Here is a 16,148-nt window from a genome sequence, read left to right as displayed (position 1 = left end):
GCAAAAACGAACTGTTTTCTTCAGTTATTTTCTGCTCCGTTTTTCTGGCAGCCCGCCATTTCGCCTACCAAAATCCCATAATGTGTGAATGCTGAAAAGGTTTGAAACGAGCTCAGGGGCGCGCTCTCTCTCAAAATTAAAGAGTTTCGCATCTTATTATACAATATATGCTAGTATATCTGCATAAGTAGAGATGGCTAGTTTACTATGCGCAGTTGACCGCCCTTGCATATTAACATTCTTATTACACTGCGGCCGCCGTAGCCGAATTGTTAGTGCGTGACTACCAATCGGATTTCACAGAGGGAACGTTGGTTCGAATCTCGGTGAAACACCCAAATTAGGTAGGTAGGTAGGGTGGTTGTCGTGAGACACACTTAGACCTTCGGCAGGTCCATTGTGATACCACTGGAGCTTATCCTTACTCTACGTGTTCCCTTTCAAACCATCCGGTTGCTTTAATAAACGAGCAGAGCTTCGTTAGTTTTAGATGCGCTATATCCGCTACATCGGTTAGAAATGCTGTATCGAGGGTGCGCAGCCTTCTCCTAGCTAGGCTTTCACACTCACATAAAAGGTGTCTGACTGTTTCCTCTTCTTCTGTATTAAGACAGCTTCTACAGAAATCGAAGTAAGGGAGTCCTAACCTTCTAGCGTGGCTGCCTATTAAGCAATGACCAGTTAAAACACCTATCATTTTTCTTATAGATTCTCTGTTGAATCGTAGCAAGATCTTCGATCGACCGCTGTTCCAGTTCGGCCATGTCTGTCTGCTTAGTTCGCATGTTGTGAGGTTTTGCCAGATTGTATTTACCTTTTTGATGGTTTCCCTGTCTATAAGTAATTTACAAGTGGCTATGGGCATGGGTATCAGCGCCTTATCCGGTTCGAGACCGAGCGTTGTACCGGTTCTTGCGAGTTCATCCGCCTTACAATTTCCTGCAATGTTTCTGTGGCCTGGTACCCAGATAAGGTGCACCTTGTAGCACTTAGATACGTCATCTAGTAGTTTAAAACATTCTAGAACTGTTTTTGACGAGTGTGTTTTTGATTCCAGCGCTTTTATTGCTGCTTGACTGTCCGAGTAAATGAAGACTTCATTTGCGGATAATACTCTCGTTTTTATCTCTTTAAGCCCTTCTTTTATGGCAGTGACTTCCGCCTGAAATACACTGCAATGATCAGGCAAGCGAAATGATTGGCATACTCCGAGTTTGTCGGAGTAGACCCCTCCGCCTACTTGGTTGTCTAGTTTTGAGCCATCTGTGTAGATGTTTAAGTCATTTATCTTGACAATGAGCCCGTTATCCCATTCCTCTTTGGAAGGAAATACTGTGACAAAGGATTTATCGAAATTGATGTCCTTGGTCTTACAGAAATCCGTTGTGCTGGGAATGCAGGGGAATTGTTCCAAAATTGAGGAGTGCCCTCTTTGGTACGTTCTGAGTAGGCCGATTTCTCTTAGTCTGAGAGTTGCTTTGGCATCTGTTTGCTTACCATACTGCTCTATTGGTAAAATGCTAAGAATAATATTTAGTGCATCTGTGGGTGTGGTTCTGAGGGCCCCGCAGATGCAAAGACTGGCCATTCTTTGTACGTGTGCCATGGTTCTTTTGATGTACAATTTATCTAAAGCTGGCCACCATACTAATATGCCGTATGTTAGGATTGGTCTGACAATTGCCGTGTAAAGCCAGTATACGATAGATGGGGAGAGACCCCAACTTAGTCCTATTAGCTGTTTACAAGAGTATAGTGCTATTGTCGCCCTTTTTACTCTATCTTCGACATTTGCCTTCCATGTTAGCTTTCGGTCTAGTATTAGACCTAGGTAGCGGGCCTCATCACTGAATGACAGTGCCGTTCCACCTAGAGTCGGAGGAATTATATTTGGAATTTTGTGTTTCCTGGTAAATAGGATGAGTTCAGTTTTATTGGGGTTGACGCTTAGCCCATTTGCTTTTGACCAGTTTTCAACCATGTTCAGTAAATCCTGCATGACTTCTATGAGTGTATTGGGGAATTTCCCCCTTACTACCAATGCAACATCGTCCGCATAGGCTACAACGTGTTGTCCTCTCTCCTCTAGGCTCTTTAGCAATGAGTTTAGTGCCAGCACCCATAGGAGAGGGGACAGCACACCGCCTTGAGGTGTTCCTCTGCTAACTTTTTTCTTGATCTCTGAGTCCCCTAGGGTTGCGATCACCAATCTGCTCAAGAGCATGTTTTTAATGAACTCAACCAGAGCGCCAGAGATCCCGAAGTCCGTCAGTGCCTTTATTATGGTATCCGGTAGGATGTTGTTGAATGCGCCCTCGATATCTAGGAAGGCTACCAGTGTGAATTCTTTATTATACATTGACTTCTCGATTTCTGTAACAAGTGAGTTAAGTGCTGTTTCGGTTGATTTCCCTTTACAGTACGCATGTTGTGAGATGCTGAGCTTATAAGGGCTGATGTTAGCCCTAATATGCTCTTCTAAAATTCTTTCTAATGTCTTTAGCAGAAAGGAGGATAGGCTTATTGGCCTGAAATCCTTAGGTGTTGTGTGTGAACTTTTTCCCGCTTTAGGGATAAAGACCACTTTTACCTCTTTCCATGTTGATGGGACACTTTTCAGTTTCAGAGCGGCCTTAAATATGGCCGTCAACCACTCCATGATGTAGTTTAGTGAATGTTGTATTTGGGCCGGGAATAATCCATCTGGGCCCGGTGATTTAAATGGTTTGAACGTGTTCACTGCCCAGGTTATCCTAGTTTCAGTGATTATTTCTTCAATGTCAGAGTTTGGTCTTTCTGTACCATTGTCGATTACTACGTTAGAAGATTCGTTGCAGGGAAAGTGTGTGTCCACCAGCAACTTCAAAGTTTCGTCACTCGAAGTAGTCCAACTCCTGTCCGGTTTTTGGAGGTATCCGGTGGGATTGTATTTTTTTGAGAGGATTTTGCGCAGTCTGGAAGCCTCTGTGGTTCCTTCGATTTCTCCACAGAACGTTCTCCAACCAGATCTTTTCGCTTTCCTAACTTCTTTTTTGTAAATTTTTAGTTTACTGTAGTAGCAGTCCCAGTCTTTACTCTCACGTGTCGCTTTCGCTCTATTAAACTGTTTTCTGCTGTCGTTTCTTAATGTCGACAGGTCTTCTGACCACCAGGGCGGCTTTTTCTTCCCCTTATACCTGATTAAAGGGCAAGCCTTATTTAGTGCAGTTCTACAGACCTCCGTAAGGGTTTGTACGTGTTCGTTCAATGATTCTCTGTCTTGAATAGTAATATTTTGGGAATTTGGAAGTCTTTCCTTAAGTTCCCGTTTGTATATATGCCAGTTGGTCTTTTTCAAGTTCCTGTTGGCGGGTGGAGCCCGTGGGTTGTTTCCCCCAAATTTTATTTCTATGTAGCGATGATCGGAGTAAGAGTGTTCATTCAGAACCCTCCACTGCGTCATCTTTCCGTAAAGGGTTTGACATGCTAGCGTAATATCAAGAACTTCTTGTCTATTGCGCGTAATAAATGTAGGTTCGTTGCCTTTGTTACACACTAAAAGCTTACTACATATAATATAATTAAAGAGAGACTCACCTCGTTCGTTAGTGTCCGAGCTCCCCCATACGGTATGGTGGGCATTGGCATCACCTCCTAGTACTAGTTTGCGGTTGTGAGCTTTGCAGTCATCCACAAGGCTTCTTATTAGCGGCGACGGCAGTGGACCTGTGTCGTCTCCGGCAAAATAGAACGAGGTTAGCCAGGTGTTGCTTCCGCTCACTTCCCAGCTAACCGTCGTAGTATCTGCGTTACTGAAATTTTGAATTATAAATATATTAAGATGTGCTTTTGCCATTATGCATGCTCTTTTAGTACCTTCACCATTAGTCTTGTATACTTTATAACCTGATGTCCTCAGACCGCAAATTTCGCCATTCCGTACCCAGGGTTCCTGGATGAGGACTATGTCCGGCTGATCTTCTGCCAGACGATCCAGGAGGGCAAGGCAGGCTTCTTTACAGTGGTGTAGATTTATCTGTAGAAGATGCATCAGCTGTTAATGTTATGTCTGGATCTTCTTTGCTTTCGCATAAGAGTTCCCTTTCGGAGTACTTACGCTGTTGTGTAGGATACTTACCCTCCCGTTCGAAGTACAACCTCCCTAAGCCCATTTCTGAGCCTGAAGAGGCGTATTCTTCTTCGGTGGGCCGGTCGTCTTCGCTCATTGGCTCGGTTTCGCTCATGGGTTCTGGTTCGCCCATGAGCTTTTCGCTTTCCTTTGTGGCAAGGAACTCAATTGCATCTGTGTCTGTTTTGTAAATGTGGAGCTTCACCTTTACAAAACCGTACCTCAGTTGCCCGTCGCATTTCGCTAACGGTTCAATTGAGTTCTCCGTGAGGAGCAGGAGAGCCTGCATGGTGGCGCGCTTCTGCTCTTTCGATTCGTCCGCGCTGTTTTGGTTGGTAATGGTTTTGACGTATCTCCACTCCTGCGTTGGGATATCTGGATTGCAGACCCGGATGAGCTTCATAATCTCTACCGGGTCTTCGACGGTTGAAGGTAACCAAACCCTTGCTCGCGGCCTGGACGGAATATCCTTCCTGTCCACGACCACTAGCTTGGCATTTGGGTACACTTCTCCAACTTTGGAGATGGCCTCTTTGTACAGATGGACCGATCTCTCATCGTCGCACGCTATTATTTTTATCTGGCCTTGGTGCCAGCCCAGGTCTTCACACGCAGGCGGGGGACCGGGGTTCTCCAGAATGACTTTCAGTGCCACTTTCGTTAGCTCGGCCTCTACCCATTTCCATTGGGCCTTGGGGATCATACCTTCAGGATGGTTCTGGTCCAGGACCCCTATGATGAAGCGGTCTTTTGCAACCTCCGCAAATGATTTTCTGGGCGTCACGCCCATTGGTTTGTGCCTTTTTGCACTTGGCTTGTTCTCCTCCAAGGACCGCTGTCTTTTTGGAGCTGACTGTGTTGGTTTGAAGTCAGGGTTGAAATCAGGAATGATCGCTTTCGCTCTATCAATCGCCTCTTTCAACTCCTGAGACAATTCACCTTCCTTTGGGTGAGTTTCGTGCACCCTCCTTAGGAGCCTGGCTGCATTTCTGCGATCCTGGTAGCTCGCTTTCGCTGGGTCTACCACCCTCACAAGCGGCCATCCTTCGGTACCGGAGCTAGCAGTAGCTGTGCTTCCGGTCGGGACCGTTTTTGGGGGCTTAATCACAGTTGATTGCCGGGCTAGTGCACCCCTACTTGTGCTTGGACCTGTGTCCAGCTCTGGTTGTGTGGGGCTGGCGAAAATCCTCCACTGAACTCTCCCCGAGGGTGCCAGCTGGTAATAAGTACCACAGTTTTCCTATTTTCAGGAGGTACTTAGCTAAGTTAAGGGTACTATGGGTAGGGTTCGATACTCCTCAATAGTACAGCACTACTCAAAGTACCTTTAACGTGGTCGGGGGTGAAGGGCTGGATTAAGGTGTGATGCGACCCGTGCCGAGAATCTGTCAGGCTTGGGGCCCTTCTATAAAATAACCAAGTCTCGAACGGAGCTTACGGATAACTGGCGCCCTCCGTAATAATTAGCCTTACCCGTGTAGTTCGGAGCTATGCACGGGCGGACATCCTTTCTCCGACACTCGTGGGTCCAAAATGCAAGCAGACTTAAAAAAAATAAATAAAAAAAAGGAGATCGGTCCTCCTTCTAATAGACCGACTGGAACAAACAGTTCCGCAACAAGAGCAACGGTTGCACCGAGCTCAAAGAAAACGTCATCCATCGGCTTAATAAGTCGATCCAAACACGCAACGACAGCCTCAGCGAAAGCGAGGACAGCTGACACGTACTCAGGACTGGACACAGGTCCAAGTACAAGTAGGGGGGCACTGGCCCGGCAGTCAACTGCGATTCAGCCCCCAAAAACGGTCCCGACCGGAAGCAATGCTACTGCTAGCTCCGGTACCGAAGGATGGCCGCTTGTGAGGGTGGTAGACCCAGCGAAAGCGAGCTACCAGGATCGCAGAAACGCGGCTAGGCTCCTAAGGAGGGTGCACGAAACTCACCCAAAGGAAAGTGAAATGACACAGGAGTTGAAAGAGGCGATTGATAGAGCGAAAGCGATCATCCCTGATTTCAACCCTGACTTCAAGCCAACACAATCGGCTCCGAAACGACAGCGGTCCTCGGAGGAAAATAAGCCAAACGCAAAAAGGCACAAATCAATGGGCGTGACGCCCAGAAGATCATTTGCGGAGGTTGCAAAAGACCGCCTGATCATAGGAGTCCTGGACGAGAACCACCCAGAAGGTATGATCCCCAGAGCCCAGTGGAAATGGATCGAGGCCGAGCTGACGAAAGTGGCACTGAAAGTTATTCTGGAGAACCCCGGTCCCCCGCCTGCGTGCGAAGACTTAGGCTGGCACCAAGGCCAGATAAAAATTATAGCTTGCGACGATGAGAGATCGGTTCAACTGTATAAAGAGGCCATCTCCAAAGTCGGCGAAGTGTACCCAAATGCCAAGCTAGTGGTCGTGGACAGGAAGGATATTCCGTCCAGGCCGCGAGCAAGGGTTTGGTTACCTTCAACCGTCGAAGACCCGGATGAAATTATGAAGCTCATTCGGGTCTGCAATCCGGACATCCCAACGCAGGAATGGAGGTATGTCAAAACTCTCACCAGCAAAAATAGCGCGGAAGAATCGAAAGAGCAGAAGCGCGCCACCATGCAGGCTCTCCTGCTCCTCACAGAGAACTCAATCGAACCATTAGCGAAATGCGATGGGCATCTGAGATACGGTTTCGTAAAGGTGAAGCTTCACATTTACAAAACAGACACAGATGCAATTGAGTTCCTCGCCACTAAGGAAGGTGAAAAGCTCATGGGCGAACCAGAACCCATGAGCGAAACCGAGCCAATGAGCGAAGACGACCGGCCCACCGAAGAAGAATACGCCTCTTCAGGCTCAGAAATGGGCTTAGGGAGGCTGTACTTCGAACGGGAGGGTAAGTACCACACACAACAGCGTAAGTATTCCGAAAGGGAACTTTTATGCGAAAGCAAAGAAGACCCAGACATTAGGCTAATAGCTGATGCATCTTCTACAGATAAACCTTCATCACTGTAAAGAAGCCTGCCTTGCCCTCCTGGAGCGTCTGGCAGAAGATCAGCCGGACGTAGTCCTCATCCAGGAACCCTGGGTACGGAATGGCGAAATCTGCGGTCTGAGGACATCAGGGTATAAAGTATACAAGACCAATGGTGAAGGTACTAAAAGAGCATGCATAATGGCGAAAGCACATCTTAATATATTTATGATTCAAAATTTCAGTAACGCAGATACTACGACGGTTAGCTGGGAAGTGAGCGGAAGCAACACCTGGCTAACCTCGTTCTATTTTGCCGGAGACGACACAGGTCCACTGCCGTCGCCGCTAATAAGAAGCCTTGTGGATGACTGCAAAGCTCACAACCGCAAACTAGTACTAGGAGGTGATGCCAATGCCCACCATACCGTATGGGGGAGCTCGGACACTAACGAACGAGGTGAGTCTCTCTTTAATTATATTATATGTAGTAAGCTTTTAGTGTGTAACAAAGGCAACGAACCTACATTTATTACGCGCAATAGACAAGAAGTTCTTGATATTACGCTAGCATGTCAAACCCTTTACGGAAAGATGACGCAGTGGAGGGTTCTGAATGAACACTCTTACTCCGATCATCGCTACATAGAAATAAAATTTGGGGGAAACAACCCACGGGCTCCACCCGCCAACAGGAACTTGAAAAAGACCAACTGGCATATATACAAACGGGAACTTAAGGAAAGACTTCCAAATTCCCAAAATATTACTATTCAAGACAGAGAATCATTGAACGAACACGTACAAACCCTTACGGAGGTCTGTAGAACTGCACTAAATAAGGCTTGCCCTTTAATCAGGTATAAGGGGAAGAAAAAGCCGCCCTGGTGGTCAGAAGACCTGTCTACACTAAGAAACGACAGCAGAAGACAGTTTAATAGAGCGAAAGCGACACGAGAGAGTAAAGACTGGGACTGCTACTACACTAGCCTAAAAATTTACAAAAAAGAAGTTAGGAAAGCGAAAAGATCTGGTTGGAGAACGTTCTGTGGAGAAATCGAAGAAACCACAGAGGCCTCCAGACTGCGTAAAATCCTTTCAAAAAAACACCATACCACCGGATACCTCCAAAAACCGGACAGGAGTTGGACTACTTCGAGTGACGAAACTCTGAAGTTGCTAGTGGACACACACTTTCCCAGCAACGAATCATCTAACGTGTTAATCAACAATGGTACAGAAAGACCAAACTCTGACATTGAAGAAATAATCACTGAAGCTATGATAACCTGGGCAGTGAACACGTTCAAACCATTTAAATCACCGGGCCCAGATGGATTATTCCCGGCCCAAATACAACATTCACTAAACTACATCATGGAGTGGTTGACGGTCATATTTAAGGCCGCTCTGAAACTGAAAAGTGTCCCATCAACATGGAAAGAGGTAAAAGTGGTCTTTATCCCTAAAGCGGGAAAAAGTTGACACACAACACCTAAGGATTTCAGGCCAATAAGCCTATCCTCCTTTCTGCTAAAGACATTAGAAAGAATTTTAGAAGAGCATATTAGGGCTAACATCAGCCCTTATAAGCTCAGCATCTCACAACATGCGTACTGTAAAGGGAAATCAACCGAAACAGCACTTAACTCACTTGTTACAGAAATCGAGAAGTCAATGTATAATAAAGAATTCACACTGGTAGCCTTCCTAGATATCGAGGGCGCATTCAACAACATCCTACCGGATACCATAATAAAGGCACTGACGGACTTCGGGATCTCTGGCGCTCTGGTTGAGTTCATTAAAAACATGCTCTTGAGCAGATTGGTGATCGCAACCCTAGGGGACTCAGAGATCAAGAAAAAAGTTAGCAGAGGAACACCTCAAGGCGGTGTGCTGTCCCCTCTCCTATGGGTGCTGGCACTAAACTCATTGCTAAAGAGCCTAGAGGAGAGAGGACAACACGTTGTAGCCTATGCGGACGATGTTGCATTGGTAGTAAGGGGGAAATTCCCCAATACACTCATAGAAGTCATGCAGGATTTACTGAACATGGTTGAAAACTGGTCAAAAGCAAATGGGCTAAGCGTCAACCCCAATAAAACTGAACTCATCCTATTTACCAGGAAACACAAAATTCCAAATATAATTCCTCCGACTCTAGGTGGAACGGCACTGTCATTCAGTGATGAGGCCCGCTACCTAGGTCTAATACTAGACCGAAAGCTAACATGGAAGGCAAATGTCGAAGATAGAGTAAAAAGGGCGACAATAGCACTATACTCTTGTAAACAGCTAATAGGACTAAGTTGGGGTCTCTCCCCATCTATCGTATACTGGCTTTACACGGCAATTGTCAGACCAATCCTAACATACGGCATATTAGTATGGTGGCCAGCTTTAGATAAATTGTACATCAAAAGAACCATGGCACACGTACAAAGAATGGCCAGTCTTTGCATCTGCGGGGCCCTCAGAACCACACCCACAGATGCACTAAATATTATTCTTAGCATTTTACCAATAGAGCAGTATGGTAAGCAAACAGATGCCAAAGCAACTCTCAGACTAAGAGAAATCGGCCTACTCAGAACGTACCAAAGAGGGCACTCCTCAATTTTGGAACAATTCCCCTGCATTCCCAGCACAACGGATTTCTGTAAGACCAAGGACATCAATTTCGATAAATCCTTTGTCACAGTATTTCCTTCCAAAGAGGAATGGGATAACGGGCTCATTGTCAAGATAAATGACTTAAACATCTACACAGATGGCTCAAAACTAGACAACCAAGTAGGCGGAGGGGTCTACTCCGACAAACTCGGAGTATGCCAATCATTTCGCTTGCCTGATCATTGCAGTGTATTTCAGGCGGAAGTCACTGCCATAAAAGAAGGGCTTAAAGAGATAAAAACGAGAGTATTATCCGCAAATGAAGTCTTCATTTACTCGGACAGTCAAGCAGCAATAAAAGCGCTGGAATCAAAAACACACTCGTCAAAAACAGTTCTAGAATGTTTTAAACTACTAGATGACGTATCTAAGTGCTACAAGGTGCACCTTATCTGGGTACCAGGCCACAGAAACATTGCAGGAAATTGTAAGGCGGATGAACTCGCAAGAACCGGTACAACGCTCGGTCTCGAACCGGATAAGGCGCTGATACCCATGCCCATAGCCACTTGTAAATTACTTATAGACAGGGAAACCATCAAAAAGGTAAATACAATCTGGCAAAACCTCACAACATGCGAACTAAGCAGACAGACATGGCCGAACTGGAACAGCGGTCGATCGAAGATCTTGCTACGATTCAACAGAGAATCTATAAGAAAAATGATAGGTGTTTTAACTGGTCATTGCTTAATAGGCAGCCACGCTAGAAGGTTAGGACTCCCTTACTTCGATTTCTGTAGAAGCTGTCTTAATACAGAAGAAGAGGAAACAGTCAGACACCTTTTATGTGAGTGTGAAAGCCTAGCTATGAGAAGGCTGCGCACTCTCGATACAGCATTTCTAACCGATGTAGCGGACATAGCCCATCTAAAACTAACGAAGCTCTGCTCGTTTATTAAAGCAACCGGATGGTTTGAAAAGGAACACGTAGAGTAAGGATAAGCTCCAGTGGTATCACAATGGACCTGCTGAAGGTCTAAGTGTGTCTTGCGACAACCACCCTACCTACCTACCGACCTGGTTGTGTGGCAGCTGGCCTCGCTTTCGCTGAGGCTGTCGCTGTGTGTTTTGATCGACTTAATTGGCCGATGGATGGATTTCTCTTTGAGCCCGGTGCGACCGTTGCTCTTATTGCGGAACTGTTTGTTCCAGTCGGTCTTTTCGAAGGAGGACCGATCTCCTTTTTCTTGTTTATTTTTGAATAGTCTGTTTGCATATTTGGACCCACGAGTGTCGGAGAAAGGATGTCCGCCCGTGCATAGCTCCGAACTACACGGGTAAGGCTAGTTATTACGGAGGGCGCCAGGTATCCGTAAGCTCCGTTCGTGACTTGGTTATTTGTTAGAAGGGCCCCAAGCCTGACAGATTCTCGGCACGGGTCGCATCACACCTTAATCCAGCCCTTCACACCCAAATTAAGAACAACATTTTTCTAATAGCGGTAATCCCTCGGCAGGCAATGGCAAACCTCCGAGTGTATGCCATGAAAAAGCTCCTCAGCCGTTCGGAGTCGGCTTGAAACTGTAGGTCCATCCATTTGTGGAACAACATCAAGACGCACACCACAAATAGGAGGAGGAGCTAGGACAAACACCCAAAAAAGGGTGTACGTGCCAAATAGAGCTGGGAAAACATCGATATTTTGCACAATCGATGTTTTGTACTAATAAACATCGATACTATCGCTTTGAAACTAATTAAATATTGCACTCTTGGTAAATTAAAAATGAACATGCCTTTATTTAAGACTAAGTTTATTTAAAACAAAACTCAATTCATTTGAGCGATTGATATATTTTTATACATCTTATTATGAAGAAAAAAAAAATATAAAAAAATGAAACTGAGAATAATTTTATGAAATAAAAAAATAAGAAAAATAAATAAACTTAAAGGTACTTTTGCAATTCATTTGCATAAAAATAGATACTATATAATATATAAATTTATCATTAGGTATTAAATCTTGGAATGCAAAAGTTATATAAAAATTATTAAAAATAAAATATCACAATTCAATTGTGTTTATAACTGTTCAGAGATCAGATTCTTAGTCTTCTAGTAGCCAACTGTTTCGACTCATAAAAATAATTTTATCTGCTGTGGAAGCTTTAAGTGAAGCCCTTTTGTCACTTATAAACAAAAATTATCTTCCAATAATCAACAGGGTTAGAATCTTCATCCAAATTTGGACTTTCATAAAAGTTCCGGAGTTGTAAGGAGCAGAATTTTTGTTGTGCTGGGTTAATTGGGTTTCCAACGCTTTTACGGATTCTGAAGCGTTGTGAGAAAAAGAAGCCCTCCTTTTTGATCGAGGATCAAGCAACGTGGATAATCTGGTTACAGTGCGTTTTTCACATCCCAACAGTTTGCGTTTACTGCTATCAATTAAAATTTAATTGGATTTCGGAACCTTCTTCCGATTGGACTTTGGGTTTTAAACTTTTTATAGTGTCAAGTAAACCACACACCACCGGAATTATAAGCGAAACTGATATATTCGTTGAGGACGAAACTGTTTCAGTAGCAGTGTCGAAAGGTTCAAGCAATTCTACGATGTTCACTAAAATAGGAACTTCTTCCGCAGTCAGAGGTGCAGGTGCTATTGGTATCCTTAGTAGAACTTTGTCAATTGCGTCTTTGGTAAGGATTATTCGTTTAATTATATCAAGGGCGCTGTTCCATCTAGTGGGTACCTCTTGCTTTAAGCTATAAACTTTTCCTGGCTGCTGTGCATTTCTAAGCTTTGCTTTCAGTGTCTATATCAAAACTAAAACTTCTTTATTTCTTAAAATAGTAACAAAAGTAAATTAACGGTAATACATACTATATATTTATTAAACTTAGGCTAGGTTCTCTTAAACATATTGTATTTGTAAATTAGTACTCATTTTATTTAACACAACTTCAATCTTTCTCTCTCTCTTTTCAATGGATAATTAGATTTATATACTTACGTACATATATAATATATGTGGCTATATACATATGTATTCATGTAGTTAGTATACGTATATGACTCCTTCACCACCAGATACAGCAGTCCCTGCTGGCTCATATCTTATTATTATAAAGTATCAAAATTATTTTTTCGTTTTATTTGAGATTTATATATTTTTTTTTAATTTATTATCATTTGATAATATATAGTTTCCTTCTTTTCTATAATTTGAAATGTTTTTGTATTTAGGTTTTGACTTACTTACTCTATTATTTTTAACAGCATCATTTACAAAATTGCTTTCATCAACTCTGTTTGTTTTCGTATTTATCGTATTTATTCTTTCAGACTTTTGCTCATGTAATGATTCTGAAAATTTGGATAGGTTTTCTTGCGAAATTAAATTGTTTAAAAGGTCAATTGGTCGGTGCTTCGTTGTAGAATGAAGAGAATTATTGTAGAGTTATTGTAAGACACTACTGCTTTAAAAACTTTGTCCTGAAGCTCGTCCGTGTTGCTTGGATGTGCGTTAAATAAGCGTACATGTTCATTAAGCGTTCCGTGCAGTCTTTCTACATCAGCATTTCCGGTCTTCAAATAAGTCGTAGTTGTATGTAAATTTATTTCTTGATCCTTCAAAAACTCTCTTATTGCGGCTGTATCTAGTTCACTATCAAAAACTACATGTTTTGGTTTACCTAGATATTGGATTCTTTGTTTCAGGGCTGTCAGAATTGAGACCCAGGTTCTATCCTCCAAATACTGAGCAGTTGCGTATTTCGTAAGTTTATCTATACTTGCCAAATACATCGCACCGCGTTGTGGGTACCACATATCTATATGTACTATGTCGTTATGATGTTTTGGAGTAGGTGTTACGTTCAACTTATATTTCACTGGACTTCTGTCAAATTTTGCTAACTTACATATTCCACAAGTATTTTTGAATATCTTTCTGTAGTTTTGGGTAAAAAAAAATCTCTCTTTATTTCTTCGAAAACTTCCAGAATACCCCTGTGGTTATTCTTTAAATGCGTTGTTTCTATCAGTTGTAAAAGCTTTTCTCTATCAATTATGTCTTCAATAAAAATTGATGATTTCATTACTTTAAGATGCTTGTTTTTTGCGAAATATTCAGTGTAGTTGGATTGAAATTCTTTGAATAAATCAATGTTTGGACAATAAACCACTACCTTCGCAGGCAATTTTTCCTTCATAAATTCCAAAATATACTTTTTATCTGCAACTTTTAAAATGTGACGAATTTTATTTTTGAAAATTATTTTAGTTTTGCAAGAATTAAAATTTGAGCTGTCCATAATTATTTGATGTCTAAAAATATTTACTGGTCTTTCTGTTATTTTAATAAAATCAGTGTCGTCACTTTCCGCGCTATGTACTGTATTAACATCTTCGTCAAACAGTTCATGTAAATTTATTGCTACTTCATCATCCGATTTTTTATAGTTTAACCTACTTAACCCATCGGCTATAACGTTTTCTTTGCCTTTTATGTAAATGATATCAAAATCAAATTCATTAAGTCTTATTTTCCATCTCTGTAGCTTTGCATTTGGTTCTTTTATATTATTTAACCATACTAACGGACGATGATCTGTCTTAATTGTAAATCTACGACCGAAAAGATATGGACGGAAGTACTTAGTCGCCCACACAATAGCAAGCAATTCCTTTTCAATCGTGCTATAATTTCGTTCATGTCCATTAAGTGTACGACTTGCAAAAGAAATAACTTTGTTGCCTTGCATAAGAGCTGCACCTAAAGCAAAATTACTTGCATCTGTTACAAGTGTAAACGTTTTGCTAAAATCTGGTTGAACAAGTATAGGATCATTTTTTAATGTTTAATTTTTTAAAAGCTTCTTGAATATCTTTGTCATTCGTGTTAACTTTTGCGCCCTGTTTTAAATATTTGATCAAATGATGAGCTATTCTTGAGTAGTCTTTGATAAATCTTCTGTAGTATCCTGTGATACCTAAAAAGGATTTTATTTCCTTCTGAGTTTTGGGCAACGCTATCTCGTCAATGGCTTTAACTTTTTCGGGATTCGGTTTGATGCCATCGGGATTAATGACGTGGCCTAAAAACTTTGTTTCTTTTGCAAGAAAAGTACATTTGTCTATTTGCACTTTAAGGTTAGCTTCATTTAAACGTTTAAGTACTTTTTCAATGGCCTCTAAATGTTCTTCAATACTCGTTGAAAATATAAGTACGTCATCTAAGTATACTAAGCAGATTGACCCAATGTATTCTTTCAATACGTTGTTAATCAGCCTCTGAAATGTTGCTGGAGCATGACGAAGTCCGAGCGGCATGCGTAAGAACTCGTAATGTCCAGTGGCTGTTGAAAACGCGGTTTTTGGAATATCTTCTGGATGCATTTCTACCTGATGAAAGCCCTTGGCTAAATCCAAGGTAGTGAAATATTGACATTTCCCTAATTTGTCGAATATATCGTCTATATTTGGAATAGGGTATCGATCCTGTACAGTAACATCATTAAGCTTGCGGTAGTCTATCACTATTCGCCATTTTTGTTTTTTAGACGCATCTAATTTTTTAGGTACGTCCCATATAGGACTATTGTACGGGCTATGTGAATGCCTAATGATACCTTGTTTCAACATATTTTCAATTTGCAAATCTACTTCTTCTTTATGTACTTCGGGATACCTGTACAATCTAGAATATATTGGCATATCATGTTTTGTTAAAATTCTATGTTTAATTTCATTAGTAAATGTTAAGTCTTCATCTTTATTATAGAAAACATTCTTATATTTAAAAGCAATTTTCAACAATTTTTCTTTTTCGTATATTTGCAGGTGATCTGTTTTAATTAAAGTAGTTATGTTGTGTTTTCCAATTTCGTAATTAAACATTTCTATAAAATTCTCTTTATAAGATATTTCATTATACATTTCTTCTTCTTTAGAATTAAATATAGTTATAACCGCATTTTTGCGGTGAACTGTCTATTAGGTAAGTCAATAACAGAATTCAAATCTCTTAAAATATTATTTCCTATTATGCCATCAAATTTATCATTGAATTTGCATTCTAAAAATTCGCAAAAGTAATCAGTTAACTTAAATTCACTAAATATTGGAAACCTGCAAAGCTTTTTTATCAAAGTCTTTGTTCCCAAAGCTTTTGCTACTATATTAATCATCATATTGCTGTTGATTTCTATTTCTAGATTGTGAATAGTTTGATCTTCTAGTTTGATTGGAACTACCACGAAATGTGTTACGAAATTGTGGATTAGGATTAATAGGATCATGAAAAAATTGTTGATTTTGTTGAGGAGCATTTTGAAAATTTTCGAAATTGTTGCTGTTGTAAGGTCTAAATGAATTATTGTTTCTACGATAGTTATTGTTATTATTATTATTATTGTTATAAGTTTGTTTATTATTGTAGTAATTTCGAA

General features: G+C 41.6%; 1 long non-coding RNA gene across 1 annotated transcript; it reads left to right on the top strand.

Moving 5' to 3' along the window:
- Positions 1-6,757: 6,757 nt before the first annotated feature.
- Positions 6,758-7,361, top strand: LOC129251334 (uncharacterized). Its single transcript, XR_008582950.1, has 3 exons — positions 6,758-6,992; positions 7,095-7,254; positions 7,319-7,361. It is a non-coding gene; the product is annotated as an uncharacterized LOC129251334 (long non-coding RNA).
- The last annotated feature ends 8,787 nt before the right edge of the window (positions 7,362-16,148 follow it).

Source organism: Anastrepha obliqua, unplaced genomic scaffold (genome assembly GCF_027943255.1).
Source record: "Anastrepha obliqua isolate idAnaObli1 unplaced genomic scaffold, idAnaObli1_1.0 ptg000012l, whole genome shotgun sequence".
NCBI lineage: Eukaryota > Metazoa > Arthropoda > Insecta > Diptera > Tephritidae > Anastrepha > Anastrepha obliqua.
Note: the sequence above shows the minus strand (reverse complement) of the source record. Positions and strands in the feature narration are given on the sequence as shown.